Here is a 7,613-nt window from a genome sequence, read left to right on the forward strand (position 1 = left end):
CTCGGTGTCCGGGGTGGACTAAAGTGGGAAGTCATTCTGTTGGGGTAGGATCGTCACGTGACCTAGATCTCAGGACCTGCTTTCAAGCTTTATATGAGGAAAGAGATTTTGCATGTTTTTTAGTTACTTTGCTATTGAAATTCAGCCCTCAGAAGGACCTGCAGGTGTTGGTTGATAGAAGCTCTACATGAGCTGGCAACATGTGCTTGCAGCCCAGAAAGCCAACCGTATACTGGGCTGCATCTAAATAAGTGTGGCCAGCAGGGGAGGGAGGTGATTGTCCTCCTCTGCTCTGCTCTTGTGAGACCCCGCCTGGAGTGCTGTGTTCAGCTCTGGGGCCCACAGCACAAGGACATGGACCTGTTAAAGTGAGTCCAGAGGAGAGCCACAAGGATGATCAAGGACTGGAGCACCTCTCCTATGAAGACAGGCTGAGGGAGTTGGGGTTGTTCAGCCTGGAGATGAGAAGGCTTCTGGGAGACCTTACAGCGGCCTTCCAGTACCTAAAGAGGGCCTGCAGGAAAGCTGGGGAGGGACTCTTTGTCAGGGGAATGTAGTGATAGGACAAGTGGTAGTGGTTTTAAACTAAAAGAGGGTATATTTAGGTTAGATATAAGGAAGAAATTTTTTACTCAGAGGTTGGTGAGGCACTGGAGCAAGTTGCCCAGAGAGGTTGTGGATGCCCCATCCCTGGAAGGGTTCAAGACCAGGTTGGATGGGGCTTTGGGCAGCCTGGTCTGGTGGGAGGTGTCCCTGCCCATGGCAGGGGATTGGAACTGGGTGATCTTTAAGTTCCCTTCCAATCCAAACCATTCTATGATTCTATGAAGCCAAATAGTGAGAGAAGGTTCTTTTCTCTGCATGGAATGTGAGCTTTTGTTGCATTTTCATGGGCTTGTGTTAAAACATACCAAAACCCCAGGTCTCTCTTCATACTTCTTCCCCTGATGAATCAGCTCTACAAAACCTAACAATATGAAACAATGGGTATCTTTCACCTAATCATTTGAAAATTTCTTATTTGTGTATGCTTGTGTGGTTTGCTTGTATTACGTGCCTAGATAAATTTCATTAGGTCACTGAAAATCAGGCTAGACTGCTCGTTTGCTCTTTATCCTTGTCAGCAATGTTGCTTTGCCTTGTCTTGGAACAGCTTAAGTCCCTAATCCTGTCTAGTGCAGAATCTAGCTTACTTTCTCATACAATTAATAACATTGGAGTTTTAAATTAGGCTGGTCATGGTTATGGTACCTGGTCTTTACCAAGGATTTGACTTTGTGGAACCCTAATCTGCAAAATTTTCATTGGGTTGAGTGGACAAAAAAAACCAACAAAACAAAACAAAACAAAAAAACCTTACAAAGGTGCTCATGCTTGTAGTTGTTTTGTGATGTGAGCAAAAAAGGATGTCACACAGAGGCTGTTGTACACCCTGACACAAGTAGTGAGCATACAGATGAACTTCCTGAATACCAGCTCCTTGCTCTAGCTGTGCAAGAGCAAGGAATATCTGTTACTAGCCTTTGCCCACCTCACTCTCCTTCCCTTCATTTAGTCACTTGGGTCACAGTTTAACCATAATTCAATCAGGGAAGTAAAAAATACATGTGAGTTGTCCTCCTCCCATGCATGTGATTTATTGCCTGTTTTATGTAAACTTTCCAGCCTCATGTCAGAAACTTCCAGCTTGGACTTCTCCGGATGTCTGTTCAAGAGGCAAAATTCTTCTTGCCTCTTTCCACCGAAGCACGCATCTTGCCTATGCGCTTCATTTACTGCAGACGTCAAAGGCAGGCATGGCTGACTGTCTTCTGGGACTCTGCATGGCAACAGTGGGTGTTGCTGCTGCAGGTCTTAATTAGCATTAAATCATTGATATTTTTTTTTTCTGATGATAAATAGTCATAACTAGTATATAAATATGTAGTTCTGCTCTGATCAGCGCACTGAATTAGAAGATTCTCTCCAAATGTTTGCCTGATGAGTGAAAAGACTGGAAAGATTTCATAAAAAAAAAAAATTGCAAATGTGTTCAATGTATTGCTTCAGCACAGCTTGAGCAAAATTCCGCCTTTTTAGTAAGGTGGCTTTTTTGCTGGAATCTGGTAGCAGAAGCATGGTGAGGATGGACACTAGCTTAGAAATTTGCTAGCAATCTGGAGACAGAAACTGGCATGTCCTCTGAGACACGTTCCATATATGCAGAATCTATCTGAATAAATGAGCCCCTTACTTAACTGGGAACGTACTGTATATTCCATCTGCAGACTGAATGATTGCTCCATTTCAAGCCTCCTGACTCCCATGGAGCCATCTGGTACACGCTAGTTTGTACGAATAGGTGAGGATTCCTGCTAACACAACAGCCTTCAACTAGGCAGAGCTCTGATATTTAGCACTCTGCTTCACATCTGCCTGCAAAGCCGTAACTAAAGCCCCAACACTTTTCAGTGTTTAATATTTAAATGAACCTTCCTTTTTCTCCTGGAAAGCCAGTTGGGACAGGAGCAATTAATGCAATTACATCAGAAAATGGGCTGAGCTATTAATACATCCACTAGGCAGACATTCCACGTTATGTGGCTTTGTGAATTTTTTTCACCCGTTGCTTGCTTAGGGCTCAGCAGGGAGGAGGGTGGCTGAGATGAAGAAGGTATGTGTCATATGGATATTTTTATATCACTTTGAGATATTGTCAGAAAATTAAGCTAACAGAAATAACTCGTATAAGCAGCAATAGGCTAGTCATAGACATATCAATAGAGATGTAAATGTTGCTTTATCTTGATTGTCCTGCCACATGTGAGATATCCCAATGGGGCTGGCAGTCCATGGCACAGCTCCTTTTCATGCCAAGACACCCACGAATAAGGGGTCTCAGTGGGAACTGAATCATTGCGAAGGGTTTTGGTGACAGTGGACAGAACAAAGGGAAGAGGGGAGATAGGGAATGGGGATAAAAGGAAAGGTTGTCTGTGTAATCACACGGTTTCAGTCTCTGGCAACCAGATCTGCAGATATATTTAAGGCACCTAACATGTAGCCTGAGAAGCCTTTGACCTTCTTGGCAGCTTAAAAATAAGAAAACAACCTTAGAGCCCCCTTTTCCCACCAGACATAACTCGGGAGACTGGAGGAGGAGGCCAGGAGGACTCCACTCCCCAGCTGCCATGTGGTGCGTTCTGCCACACTGGCTCTCACCTCTGGAGCTTGCAGGGTTGTCTCAGCTCAGAGAAGATCTTGCTCTCCCTGGACATTTTGCAGAGTGCACCTTATTTAGGACGTTCGTTTAGTCAGTGTTAAGTAGACAAGTGTGGGCTACAAATGAAAGTTTTTTTTTTTTCTGCCTCTATTTATTTATTTTCTGCATTAGAAATAATAGCGAATCTTTCTAAGAAAAGTACTCTTTAATCAGTCACCCAGGCTAGCTCTAGCTCTTTCTGAAAGGTGCAAAGGCTGCTGTTCCCGTGTAACACTGAGTACACGGTGTGCCAGTGTGGAATTAGGTCTGTGCAGATCCTTATGATTCATGTTGGTGTAATCTCACTTTGTTTTAGTAAACGTTGCCCCACAGACATGGGATCACTTACAGGCTGGGATCTGTGCTCATACATCTATTGCAAAATACAGCCTGCTAAAAACAGCTGTAAGGAGCTCCCTTTGTCTGGTTGGGGTTCTTCACTTAAGTGCTTGTGGTGCCTGATTAAATTAGTAATCAGAGATATAGTCATGCTATTTTGTGACTCTGAGAGCCTTGATTGTGGATTATATTTACACACTGCAATTTCTTCCTAAATGGAGCTCTTTGTATTCAAGGACTTTGAGAGTCTTTCAGTCTGCAATAAAATCCAGTTTACTACATAGACGAGCTCTTGCAGTGGTGCCAAACCCTTGGTCAGGCACGCTGGGTAAAATGGTTTTTCATTTGCACAATAAACAGGGCTATGTAAAAGTTCATGTGTGGTATGGCGGTTTTGCTGACCCTTTACACTGAAATACTGCACTGTCAGATGCACTGAATGCCTTCGTGTAGGGTTGCCTCAGAATGACAGTTTGCTTTCTTGTCAAAACAGGGAACGGCTTGAACTAAAGCCACATACATGCTAACAGCAGACTTTGTGGTATAGAAAATGCTTGTGCGAATACAAAGCCTGTGGCCTGTCCCTGGTCAAAACAATAGGACTGGAAAGCCATCCAGCCCTTGCAGCATGTTTTGTTGGGCTTAAAAACTGTAATGTATGCTAAGCCAGTGGCTCTGTCGCATGCACATAGGTGGCAGAGTAAGGCTGGAGACCTGACTCCGCAGCCCTTCAGATAAATGGGACAGATTAAACAGGGAAGACCCTGTTTAAAGCTTTTGCTTACTCCCTTCAGAAGAGGGGCAGGAAGCTTAATCTCCCACCTCAGCCTAGCTGCATTTAATTGTTTCTGCAAAAGGGTGCAGGGAAAATGAATACAATGAGGTGCTCCAAGGTGGGGAAAACTTCAGGCCAGGCTGTGCTCCAAATCAGCTCAAAGCAAGCGCTAGCTCTAAAGTACAGTGGTACTTTAGTGGGTAATTATTATTAGTATTATTATTTAATATTATTTACTTAATTTATTTATTGGATCACTTTTACTAGACAACAACTTATTTGCCGATCTTAGTACAGTACTCTACAGTACTCTAAAGTAAAGTACACTGCTCTAAAGTACAGTGGTACTTTAGTGGGTACTGATTATTATTATTATTATTTAATATTATTTACTTAATTTATTTATTGAATCACTTTTACTAGACAACAACTTATTTGCTGATCTTACCTTGATACTAACAAGGGGACCCAGTTTATAAAAGCATCAGTGGGATTTGAAAGATGTAATTCTGTTCCTTGATTTGCTATTCTCCTGCAGCATCACTTCAGATCTTTGTGCCTCATTTTTCCTTTGACCCATTGCTTGTCTACTCTGTGAAATCTCTTTGGACCTGGATTTTAATTATTTCATTTTACTAGAAAATGGGAATTTCATCTCACTTGAATCTTTATTTGAGTTGTTGTAATGTAAGTAATATTTAATTAACAAAGTATTTTTAGTGCTTATTTTGAGGTAACCTAACAGATATAGTAGCCATTTAGCCACTTATGGTAGTGAAGCCTTTGGATGAATTAACAGCCCAGATGAACAGATACAACTCAGGCACTTATAATGAAAGTCATTCATTCTTTCCAGGAAATTACAGTACCATCTTACAGATTGCTGGAATGGTGCTGCCTAATGGCATTTTCCTTCTGCCACAGAAGAGCTGCGCTGCCCCCTCCCCCAGTGAACTGAAAAGTCCTACAGGACAGCAAATGGATCAGGAATGCTCCCAAACCGAATCATTTTTTTTTGAGTTCAGGGGCTTTCTGTTCAAACAGCTGGAAATGCATTTGCCTCATGCGTTTTCTCTTCTAGTGTAGTTGCTGTTAAAAGCTTGTTTAAGCAAACTTCCAGGAAAAGTCTAAACTGTTGAAAAAAGAACTGCATGATAGCAGCTATACTCACTGTCTCTCTAATGAGGCTCTCATCCTCATTCCTGCTCAAAAGCAGGTGTCTGGAGAAAAGCATAGAAAGGGTGACAAGAGCATGGTGATGCACTTCTGAAAGGCCTCCAGGGGCTCCATGGCTTCTGGCCATGGCCACAGGATAGGTCTGGGCTGTGGGACCTGGTCCCGGCTCCAGCTGGTGCAGGGACCCACACGTGTGAAGGTGGCAGTCAGCAGGATGTGAACCTCCAGAGCTGAGCTCCATCTGACTGCAATGTGCCTTTAGTACAGTCCTGTCTGATCACACTCAAACCAGCCTACGTTCTTCTGCAGCTATTTAAATACACAATAGCACTTGTTATCGTATCTGTCCTGCTCGTTGTTCTTTTTGTTAAGCAGTGTTTTGTGACCTCCCCGTTTGTAAGAAAAAGCACGATTGTTTTAGGATTTGGTCTCCATTACGTTTTGATTTGGGCTTTTCCCGAGCTTGGCTCAACATCCCCAGAGTTGCAGAAACAGCTTAACTGAGGCACAGAAAAGTACAGCGAATAGGTGCAATCCCACCCACCTCTCTCCTACATACAGCCTCGCTGTGTTCTTGAAGAAACCTTTTCCCAGGGGCTCCCTATGTTGTTCAGTGTTAATTGCAAGTCATAAAACCTCAACCCAGGCCTTTCCTTCTAAGCCCAAGTACCTCTCCTGGCAGCCTGCTGCTCTAGCTCCAGGCTTCTCCACTTCATACGTTCAAATGCTTTTATTTTCTGTTGCTGGACATAATGGGACTCACCTTGTTCAGCTGCTAAACTGGGCCAGCAAAATGATCTTGCATTGCTATGAAGACCTCTCCTATTCCACTGCAATGACTGGCTTATTTCCTCTGCTCCCTGAAATGTTAGCATCGCCTTCCCCACCACCGAAGATACCCTGTATCCCTGCAAACCATCAGGGCAGAAATTGAAACTATCACAGGCATTGTTGCTTCTATAGGCAGTATCTTTCGTTTTGGTTAATGAACCCTTTGAGGGCTTTATTACTACGGCAGTAGAACTGCTTGGTGGCTTGTGTGGCACAAATAAAGTGGGACTAAAATTGCGACTTCAAAAGTTGAAAGGAATGCAGTTACTGTGTGTTTGTTAATTCCATCTTTGCAGGAGGATAGCAGCTGCTTTTCTTTTCTTTTTTAACAGATGGAGTGATTTCTCATGTAGTGTTACAGTAATGACCAACGTGACACAGAAGGAAAATTCTGTGACAATATGTTGAGCAAGATTTTACTGACAGCTCCACTTGGTTGTAATTTGTAAGCTCTACATTGTTGCTCTATTCTTTCTGCCCCCTCCCCCCCCCCCTCCCCCCCATGCTGCCTGTCTCTTCTGCCATATAGAATTAGATTTCAAGTTGCATGGAACAATTTAACTGAGGCACAGGAACTTTTACCTATGAGCTGTTCAAAATCTTTACCAGAACTTACACCCAGCCATAAGTTAAAAAAATTAAATATCACTGCTTTATGAAATGATGGTGTGAAAATTATCCCCTATTTCATTTACCTGTTGAGATTCATTTCTCTTGTAGGAGCTGACATCCTGTCAAGGACAGCAATCACCCTCTTTGCTGTCGGCAATCTAGCCCTCTAGCCACAGAGGCGATGCAGACACAGACCAGCTCTACACAAGCACGGCCTTGCTCCTCAAGCCATGTGTGACAAAGTGTGTGGGCCATGAGTGACCAGGAAGGAGTGCTTGCATCCAGCCCTATAGCTAAACCGTGTGCAGGTGCTGGAAAGAAGCACGGAGACATGATTCTCAAGAAAAATCTGTTGCTTCTGCTGTGCATAGAAGGGCTCAGAGCAAATTCTACCATCCATTCATAGAGGAGAAGAGAATCCAGCTGGAGAGCCCTACACAGAGCCCTTCTTTTGCAAGGCATGGTTAACTCTGTGTCACTATGTGTATTTAGCTGCACACATAAGGGAAAGGGCTCTCAATACCCTCATAAGCTTCTCGGTAATCTGTATGGGAAATATGTCACAAGGTAATAGATACTGAATCATAAAATCACAGAATGGTTTGGGTTGGATAGGACCTTATAGATCATGTCATTCCA

Source organism: Anser brachyrhynchus (assembly GCF_964034855.1).
Source record: "Anser brachyrhynchus genome assembly, chromosome: 2".
Classification (NCBI taxonomy): domain Eukaryota; kingdom Metazoa; phylum Chordata; class Aves; order Anseriformes; family Anatidae; genus Anser; species Anser brachyrhynchus.